This window comes from Cavia porcellus, unplaced genomic scaffold, assembly GCF_034190915.1.
Source record: "Cavia porcellus strain 051 isolate PalLab524CR breed Dunkin Hartley unplaced genomic scaffold, mCavPor4.1 scaffold_12, whole genome shotgun sequence".
NCBI lineage: Eukaryota > Metazoa > Chordata > Mammalia > Rodentia > Caviidae > Cavia > Cavia porcellus.
The window spans coordinates 62178970-62189520 of record NW_026947495.1 but is presented as its reverse complement, the minus strand read 5'-3'; the positions used below and the strand labels follow the sequence as shown (position 1 = coordinate 62189520).

General features: G+C 39.5%; 1 pseudogene; it reads left to right on the top strand.

The window, feature by feature from the left end:
• Positions 1-278: 278 nt before the first annotated feature.
• On the top strand, positions 279-1752 carry LOC100726064 (ribosomal L1 domain-containing protein 1-like; annotated as a pseudogene).
• The last annotated feature ends 8799 nt before the right edge of the window (positions 1753-10551 follow it).

Sequence of the window (10551 nt, the reverse complement as noted above, 5' to 3'; positions counted from 1 at the left end):
AAGCAAAGCAAATAAACAAACAAACAATGGGCTGTTTCTAGAAGATAATCACTTTCTAGGCATTTTTTGTGTTACGTTGAGGCCTAGATTATCCTTCCAGAGCCTCATATGTTCAGAGACGGCCTTCTCGGGTGATGGGATTATGAAAGCACCATACTCATCTGTGGATTGATCTTGCTGATAGAAGGTGAGGCCCGGCTGGATGGGGAGTGACCAATGGTATTATCAAAGAACCCAGCCTCAGGGTGGCCTGCTAGCTTGCAGGAGGTGGGAGCAAAATGGAGGACTTGTTGGCCACCTCAACTCCCACAGAGCTGACCTCACTGGAGCAGCCTGACAAAAAACAGGTTAGAAAGGCAGTGGAAGCTTTGTTGACACAGTGAAAGTGCAGGAAGAACAAAAATGGATTGCTTTTGAATGAGAATGAAAATTTATTTTTAATGGTGGTATTATGGAAAATTCCAGGAAAAGAGCTGAGGGTCAGGTTGTCCTTGCCTCCCAGTATTCAATCAGACTTGTCAGAAATCTGTTTATTTACCAAGGATGAACTCCAGTCAACTGAAACTGAGACAGAACACTTTTATAGAAAGCTTTTGAACAAGCATGGAATCAAAACAGTTTCTCAGATTAGCCCTTTTCAAACTTTAAAAACAGAATATAAAGCTTATGAAGCCAAACTCCTACTCCTAAATAGTTTTGACTTCTTCCTTAGTGATGAAAGAATTATGTGGCTTTTGCCCTTGCAAATAGAAAAGCATTTCTATCGAAGGAAAAAAAGTTCCAGTATCTGTAAATCTTCTGGCCAAGAATTTATCAGAAGAGATCAACAACTCCCTTGGTGGGACTGTCTTAAACATCTACAAACGTGATTCTTACAGCACTATATGCATTGGTCACGTCGGAATGTGAGCTCAAGACGTCACCGACATTTTGTTGCTGTGGCAGAAAATCTTTCAGAGCAATTGCCAGAGAAGTGGAAAGTGTGAAACTTCTATCTGTGAAAACTGGAAGTTGGTTTCCCTTCCCACTTTTTCTATCTATCTTTTATCAGAATGAAACCAAGAAAATGTTCATCCTACACTGAAAGAAAAAGAGGCTAAGAAAAAAGAGAAAGAGCAAAAACTTCGTGAAAACAAAAGTTGAAGAGGAAAAAGAAAAAGTTAAAGGCGAAAGCTAAGAAGGCTACATCAGTCCTAACTAAGCAGCGTGGCACCTGAGACTAGGGGTGTTTCTGTGAAGAGCGTGGGTCCCAGAGGAAGACTGGCAAAGTAAAAACCCAAGACAAAATGACAAATGAATCTGATGATGAGATTCCACAACTGGTACCCAGAGGAGAGACTCCAGTAAAACAAAATGTTGAGGTGCAAAAACACGTCACAGGGAAGAAGCTTCCAAAAGAGAGTCCTGGTCCCAACATATCTTACGGCAGGAAGAGAAAGGTCTTGTCAACTCCTGAGACCCCATATGCAGGTCCAGGGAAGAAGCCAAAACTGACAGAAGAAATGAAGAAAATCCTCAGCCAGGAAGAAAGACCTGAGACAGACTTCAAAAAAGCCAGAGGCCAAGCTCTTCAATTCTGCTAACAAATCTGCAGGGAAAGCTCCCCATTTCCCTAAACAATTGCCAAAAGAACCTAAAGTGCCCAGGCAACCTAAAGTCAGTGACTCAACAGGAAGAAAACCGTGGAGTTCCTTGAAGGCTGTTGGAAAATCTTTGGGTCGTAGGATCCGTCCTCTGCACCATTCAAAATAAGTGAGTAAAGTAAAGACAAAATAAATGAGTAAGATAAAAACATGAGAGTCCTGATCCATCAATGCAACCTTCTTCAAAAGTGCAGCCTGGATCTAAATATTTTTTAAACCTCCATAAGTAACTGCAGTCTGTAACTAGGTAATAGAAACACTGGGTTTTTTGTTACCAGGGATCAAACCTATGACCTGTTGCTTGCCAGGTAGATGTTTAAGCCACTGAGCTAAATCCCCAGCCCTTGGCTAAAGCCTTCTTTAATTGTTCTTTTGTGTAATTGTTAATGTCAGGCAAAATGAATGATCTGTCCCGTTTGTCACTTATATTATTAAAGTGTAATGTTTGCTTTTGAGTAAAAAAAAGAAAACAGTATTATTACTCACTGAGCACCCAGTATATGCTCAATAAAAGACTAATTTTGTCATTAGTACAGAAACATGGGTCTGTCAGACCCACATTGATTCTTCAGACTATTTCTATTGGTGATTATTATTTTTAATTTTATGAGTTTTATTAGATTGAATGAGTACTTAAAAGAAAAAAATCTCAAAAATATTTTCAATATTTATTGTTTATTTAAAAAGCATAAAATTTCCAATATCAACTTGTTTTTGGTGTGCAAAGTCTAAAAAATAACATTGGAAAAAATTCCTATATGAACAATGAAAATACCAATAGCACTCTACAAAGAAAAATAATCTTTACTTCAATTATCACACTAAGGCAGTCTGCACACATGCCTCTTACATGGACAACACATGCTTTTTGCTTTCCTGGCCTTTTTGTAGGACATATCTGACAACTCAGTGGTCTTGCTGTTTTGTCAGGAAGTTCTTATATTACATAATGTGTCGTTAACAAGAATATAACATATCGTGTTAAATTCTTAATATGTATTGTGTGTTTAGAATAAACATCAACATTTTCATATCAGCTGTGCAGTTGCTTACAAAACCTAAAAGATAACATCAGAAAAAAATTCCTATGTGAACCACAGTGCAAACACCAACATAACTCTGCCACAAAAATAAGCTTTGCTTCAACTATCACGCCCAAGCCAGTCTTTACATATGACAAGCGTATGTCCCATATACAAGTATCACATAGATAGCACGTATGTTTTATTTTCCTGTACTTTCTTGTAGGGGCCACTCCACATCTTTTTTGTTTTCCTGCTGTCCTGGTGAAGGTCTTTGTGAGGCTGGGCCTGCCTGTCCCCTCTCTCTCAGCTCACCAATGTGCTCCATAATATTTCTGCATGGTTTCCTGGACAGAAACATTTTGGTTTTCTCTGCTGTAAATGATCTCCTATGAACTCCAATACCAAACCTCTAAGAAAATTCTCCATGATACTTTGCACTTGTTTTTTCTTTGAAAACTACGTAACTATTTATGCCACACCTGTTTAGGATCAAATAAAACACAACCATAGGCCAACGCTTTGTGTTTCATGACTCATCCAAAAAATCCGCTGTACCTTTGGTTTTGGTGTTGAAAGTCTCCAGCTCAGGTTTCTCTTTTGTCCAGGTTTTCCGATCAGTATTTCCATCATGGTACAATGCTGACAAGTTGGCTTTTCTTTGCCATATACGAGGTCCATGTTATATCTTTCTGAAATCCAAAGATTGTACTATACAATTCTGTGTTTTGAAATTGTAACATTTCATCTGGAATTTCTGTCTTGTTCTTACCTATGATGTCTGTGCTGGTTAACTTGTGCTCTGTTAGCAAATGTGACATCTACTGGAAACTGGTAAATCAATTTTCAAAAGTCACATTCCAATTAGTTTGGGAAATGGGAGCAACAAGTCTGTTCCCAGCATCACTCAGTTATTACTATACAAATAAGGGCCAGGTGGCTGAGTTCCAGGATAAATGTTTAAATTGAAAGCCTAATAAGTCTTCACATCCACAAGGACATAAATTTTTATGCCATATTGTAAGCCATCACTTTTCCATAAGTCTTTTACATTCCTGTGATCACCATAAGAAATGCAGGCTAAGTACTTCAGACCCATGAAGGCTTTCAGTTTAGCTAGTGAGCTGTCATAATAAATACACTTTTGAGCTTGGCTACTGGTGCATACTAAACATTTTACTTGCATTTCAGCCTTTGTGTATTTCACAGCATCTTGTAGCATTTTGTCTGTTACAATTTCCAACCTTGAATGACAGTGCTGGCATTCTGTCTAATACCTTTCACCCCTGCCAAAGCCTTCTTTTATGTTTTCAGGCCTAGTTCTAACATGGGATCATTTTGTTACAGGCAGCTGAGTTAGTTAGAAATATTATAGGCAGTCAGACAGGGCAGGGCCCGCAAAGGAGCCAGAGCACAAGTTCCGGTATCTTGCAGCCTTGGAAGAGACAGTCACCTCCTGCTGTGGGCTGGATCTCAAGACAAAAGGCAAAGCAAATACAGCCAAATCCTCAGGATCCACAGTCCAAATAGTTCTCTATCATCCCAGAGGAAGTCAGGAGTCAGCATCCCACCCCTCTACAGGAAGAGTCACTTCTGTTAAGCATGCCGCTTACTGAGTGACTCGCTCCCCCATTTGCTCCTAATTTAACCAATTTTACCTGAACAATTACTGTTATTGGTTGGCCACAGTTCTGTCCTGCCTATTCCTACCATGTGAGTTCCCATTTTTCCCCGCCTTTGTCCCATCTCATCTCATTATTTTACCCTTTAAAAGTACCTAGAAAAGATACAGTCTTCCTACTCAGGACCCCTTCTGTCTCTTTCAGACAGAAGCTTTTTTTCTCTCAATAAATATGTTCCACTCTTAACCTCTGTTGTTCCTAAAATTCATTCTTCGATTTCAGAGAACACAAACTCATTCTGACATACAGTAAGTAGGTCAGGAGTTTCATTCCCCTATATCATTTGGAGGTTCCACCAAGATCATTGTACAAAGGTAAAAGTTTGCTTGTGTTTCATAGACTCTGGACTGGGACTCATTTAAATAACATATTTTTATGCTTCAAATTTTGCTTTGTCTTTGTGTCAGTTGCTCATAATTACTTGCAATAATTGCTTGTGATTTTCCCATTGTTTTTAATTGCCTTGTCTCTTAAAATAATGGTAAATCTAAGTTAAATCATGGGAAAATTATAAGGCCCATGATATTTCTTTAATGGTACATTTTTATTATTTTTTTCTTGTATGTGTTAAATTTAAATTAGCTGCTAAATTTACTGTTACTCCTGCTTGACTGTATTTAGAAAATAGCACTAGAGAAATAATAAAAGAATATCCCCTGACAGGCTTTAATATAAACTTCTATAAAATAGGTCTTTTTAAATGAAATCTAGCTCAGACTTAGAAAATATACACGCCTTCAGTAAAACCTGGACTCCTTCCACCATTTAAGCAGCACTAGGCTGGGGGCTGGTCTTCAAGACTTGGAGGACAGGCTTCACTGAGGTACACTGGCTCTGATCCTCCTCTAGCCTTTAGGGAAAATGTCAAGCCTGTTCTGCTTCAGTTCCCTTCCTTTGACTTTACCTCTACTCATTTCCCACTTAGTATTTTCCTTATAGAGGCATGTGAAGTAAAAAAGAACTCTAAACTATTCAAACATTCTTTAGTTAAGCCCATAGAAAAAGAGCATTAGCTAATGCCAAAGACAGGGAAGTCATCTTAGATAAAGGACACATACCCCGACTCTGGGTCATATGAGACATTGGAATTGTGCCCATCCAGGAGAACATACTTATGAGCCACGTCCTGGCTTAACATTCTTCCAGAGAGTAAACCTGAGACACTGTAGGGAGGACTGGCTTCCACATGACAATGGAAGAAGCTAACCCCACTAGCAGGACACGTATGGGACCTAAACACATTTTAGAATAAGGAGGCTCTCCAATCTTTCAAGTTGTGGACTTTAAAACTTTTATTGTAAATTCATAGAGCACTAGGTAATAATCTTGCTCAGGCTTTTAACTATCCCTTATAGAATTTTGACAAACAGTGGTTACTCTGCCAGCTAAGTAATCACTATTATAGCAGCTGCCACCCTCAAAGCAGAGGACAACTTTCCCCAGCATCTGCTTGGTGAGTCCCCATTGAAGCCAATGGACAATGGAGTCAATGGAATGTTGACCAGACAGACAGCCGGATTCCTTTCTGGAGACTGACCTCTGGTTATTTGAGCCAACAGAAACAGAACTGAGGGTTTCTGGACAGGGTGCTCTCTGGTGGACACCCAGAGGTTCCTCAGTGGACATTTGCTTGTGACCACTGAAAAGTTCCACTTTTCTATCATCCTTATTTCTCTGCTAGTAGACTAAGAACTCTTTCTAAACTTTTCAGTGGATTTTCAGATCACTTAGACTACCCCTCCCTTCAGAGATAAACTGAGGTAGCTTGCAACAATTGCTCACATTCCACTGCAGCTAGTAGGGAAATGATTTACTGATGTTAATTAAGAGTAAAAAGGCTTTTTTTTCTGTGTGCCTAGAAGACTATAATATGCCTTTTACTAACATGTGATTGCTAGATGATAATTTGCAAATTTAACCTGTGAGCTTCAAAGATATAGAAGAATATAAAGTATACTCTTGTCCTGTTACTAGGAAAGTTTACCAAATAATCAAATGGGAGACAAATGTCAGAAGACTTCTTTGCTCTCGTGCATGGGGCAAGGCTCCTCCGGTCAACTGTCCTGCCTATCTCTAGAGGCCAGTTACTTTACAACCTGGAGAGAAGCACTCTACTTGGAACTCACCTTTTCTTGTATGCTCTCTTCCAATGGATGAAAGCAGGAGTTTATTACAAAGTGATGCTTCCTTCTTTAAACGTTGTTGTCACAATTACTTATAAATGTCATATGGAAACAAAGCTCATGAGCTATTGGGGAAGATAAGATTGCACACCAGGCCTCCAGGCCAATGGATAGGCTGGCCAAATTTATCTTCCACAGTGTCCAGGTGGCATCCACCTGCCCTGGAGCAGAGTCAACTTGAGGGACACCTTGAGGACATACATCAAATAGGAATACTAAGGGACCCCTTAGTTATCTCCTTTTTGCATAGGCAAACAGCTCAATGTCAAAGTCTCTTTACAGACGTGAGCAACTCAATGCCAAAGCCCCTTACTCCTTTGGAATGCATTCTTAAGCACCAAAAGATGTTCGACCCTTCCATGTTAAAATAAGAGCCATTTGATATTTCTCTGCACCTATGTGTGGCCTACCTACACCCTAGAGCCAAAGTGGAATGCAGGGGGAAGTATTAATGATTATGTTATTTTACAACTAGAGGCATACTATAAAGAGGAGGGGAAATGGCTAAAATTGATGTGTGCTGAAACTTTCTTTACATTAAGAGATAATTCTTATCTATGCTCCAGGTATAATTATAATTTTCAGATGACCCTGATAAGTACATTGATGTCTGTAGAGGATTTACTCAGACTTATGAGCTAGGCTGGAAAGATGTAATGTTACTCTAAATCAAATATTGACTTCTAGCAAGAGACAGGCAGCATTACAAGCTGCTATTGCTTTGGGGGATGAATACCATATTGTCATTTTAAAAGGCCTGAAGATAGACAGCCAGGAGAGCCACCAGTTCCACTGGTGCACAAGCAGCTCCCACCCAAGACCCCAAATGGCCTGACAACAATACAGGAGACTGGACCAGGAGACATTTTCAGGTGTGTATTCTTGAAGGTCTAAGAAGGACAAAAACCAAGCATTCTAGTTATTTTAAATTGTCAGTTATTTCTCAGGAGAAAGGTAAAAATCCCTCTAACTTCTTAGATCATTTATCAGAGGCACTAATAAAACACATATCCATAGATCCTGATTCAATAGAGGGACAGATTTTGCTTAACGACATGTTTATTACTCAGTCAACTCCAGACATTAGAAAAAAGCTACAAAAGGTGGTCTTTGCTCCAGATAGCTCACTTGATACTTTAGTAAAACCTGCTTCCTCAGTATTCTATAATCAGGACTGGGAGAAAACCAAAGAGAGGAAACAAAGAGACTAAAAAATATCTGCCTTTTTGTGGCCTTAAAACACAGACCTTAAGTCTGATTCTTGGGGTTCCAAGGAGAGTTCGATGACAACACCAAGCCAGGCCATGTAAGAGGGACTGCCTCAAAAGGCCTCCCAGACCAGGCCCTAACTGCAAAGGGGACCACTGGAGGCCCCAGAATTCAGACCCATCCTCTCAGCTGGTCCAGCAGAACTGAAGGACTTCGGTCAGGGCACCTGTCTCCTCCTTCGGTCTCTCCACCCGTTATCTCTGCCTGTTACCTCAGCAGAGGAGCCCTGAGTAATGCTGATTGCTGGACACTGGCACAGGTCTCCTCGTTCTTCTCAACTCTGGTCTTCCTTCCAGGCACTGTACCTCAAACGGTCACCAAGATACAGGTTAAACTAGGATAACTTTCTCTCCAGTCATTCCTTTTCGTTATGCCTAACAGCTTCACTCCAATTCTGGAAAAATTTTATCATGCTTAAACGCTGTAATATATATATACAAGTTGCCAAGTAATCAAAATGATGCTGAGACTGATTTTTTCAAATATAGTATAGATGTTATTCATATATAAAAACGTAAGAGCTTTTCATTTGTCAAAACAATGATTAATCAAATTAAATTTGAAAAATTAATTATTCAAATTTAGGGATAATCATAACTAAAGCTAAAAAAGTTTATGACAAAATGTCACTACATCAATAAAAGGATCTAAGAGCCAATGGGTTCCATTATCGCTATAACTTAGAAACAGTTTTTAAACTTAAATATCAGCCCTGCTACTCATGCTTTGATTCTGTATGCCTTTGTATACAAACTTTGATTATATATGCTTTGATTAAAAATTGTTGTCGCCTAAAGGTGCCAAACCCCAAGGCATCATACAGACGAAATCAATAGTATGCTAGATTCCTTTTAGATTCTGTTTCTGGGATCCATCAGATCTGGTCCAGAGAGAGTTATGTGATATATATTGAGGCTTTAACTCTACTCAATGAGCCTCGAATGACACTGCAACTGGTCTCTCTCCTAAATAAAAAATAAAATTAAGGAGACAGGTCATCCTCCAAAATCGGATGGCATTAGACGTTCTAACAGCAGCACTGGGGAGTACTTGTGCAATTGTAAAAACTAAAAGTGTATACATTCCTGATCCTTCTGGTAATATCTCAATAAATGTTCAAGATATTAGACAACAAATTAATGACATGTCAGACTCTAATATTCCCTGTCACTCATAATTATCTTGTTGACTCTATTATTCGGCCCATGCATGCTTAATTGTTTCTTTAGCTTCATCTCCTCCAGACTTAGCTGTACGCCTACCCAAGATGAAAATGCACGGTGTCTATCGAGGGCCTCTAGACAGGGTCTCTGAAAAAGTACCTCTTACTGCCAGTCAGCCACTATGACCCCATTCATCCTAAACAAGCCAGATGGGTCATTGCCCATTTCCCCTCGTGGCAGTTCAGGATACTTCTTCAGAGAGGGAATGTTACAGGCAGCTGAGTAAGTTAGAAATATTATAGGCAGTCAGACAGGGCAGGGCCCTCAAAGGAACCAGAGCACAAGTTCCGATATCTTGCAGTCTTGGAAGAGACAATCACCTCCTGCTGTGGGCTGGATCTCAAGACAAAAGGCAAAGCGAATACAGCCACATCCTAAGGATCCACAGTCCAAATAGTTCTCTATCATCCCAGGAAGTCAGGAGTCAGCATCCCATCCTTCTACAGGAAGAGTCACCTCTGTTAAGCATGCCGCTTACTGAGTGACTCGCTCCCCCATTTGCTCCTAATTTAATCAATTTTACCTGAGCAATTACTCTTATTGTTGGCCACAGTTCTGTCCCGCCTTATGCCCATCTTGTGAGTTCCCGTTTTCCTCTTTGGCCCCATCTCACCCCTTGATTTTACTCTATAAAAGTCCCTAGAAAAGAAAAGAGTCTTTGGCAACCCAGTCGGGACCCTTTCTGTCGCTCTCAGACAGCAGCTTTTTTTCTCTCAGTATGTTCCACTGTTAACCTCAGTTATTCCTGAAATTCATTCTTGGATTTTAGAGGACACAAACTCCTACTGGACGTATGGTAGGTCAAGAGTTTCATTCCCCTGTATCAATTCCATTTGGCTATGTGGTCATTTTACAACATTTCAGCTAGTCAAGTGTGTACTGACACGGCTGTTTTTTCTTCATCATCTGATTGAAGGAGATCTGCATTCCCTGTGTTTGTATCAGTTGATTCTTGCTTCATTTCACTGTCACCGGAACTTGGGCTCACATGGCCAACATCAAAGTCATCACCATCATCCTAATCACCCACCCACACCACTCTTCTATTATCAAATTTTTATTTTAAAAAGAGAAGAGTCAGAAAAAACCCCCCAAAAAACAAAAGACATAAACAACAACAGCAAACTCAAAACAATAACAATATAGGTTTTCAAAACAAAAAGAAAGAAATTTAACAATGGTTGTTACATTGCATATTGTTCTCTCTTTTTTTTTTCATAGAAAGGAAAATAGAAAAACAAAAGGAGGGCAGAACAACATCGAATTTAAAAAAATTATCATCATGGAACTGCTAGTTGATACATTACTCATTGTTGTCTTTAAAAGGTTGCCAAAGTCACAAAATCAAAGCATAAATAGTGGCTAGAGACTCAGACATTGACAGTACAAATCCTTCTGTTCAGTGTTCCAACATAGATTCAGTAACATGGTCCTCTATCTTACACATTACATATACCGTTATACTGTTTAGAGCACTTTCCTTGCGTTTTGCTTTCACAGTATCTATTGTGCTTTTTGGATCCCCTTAT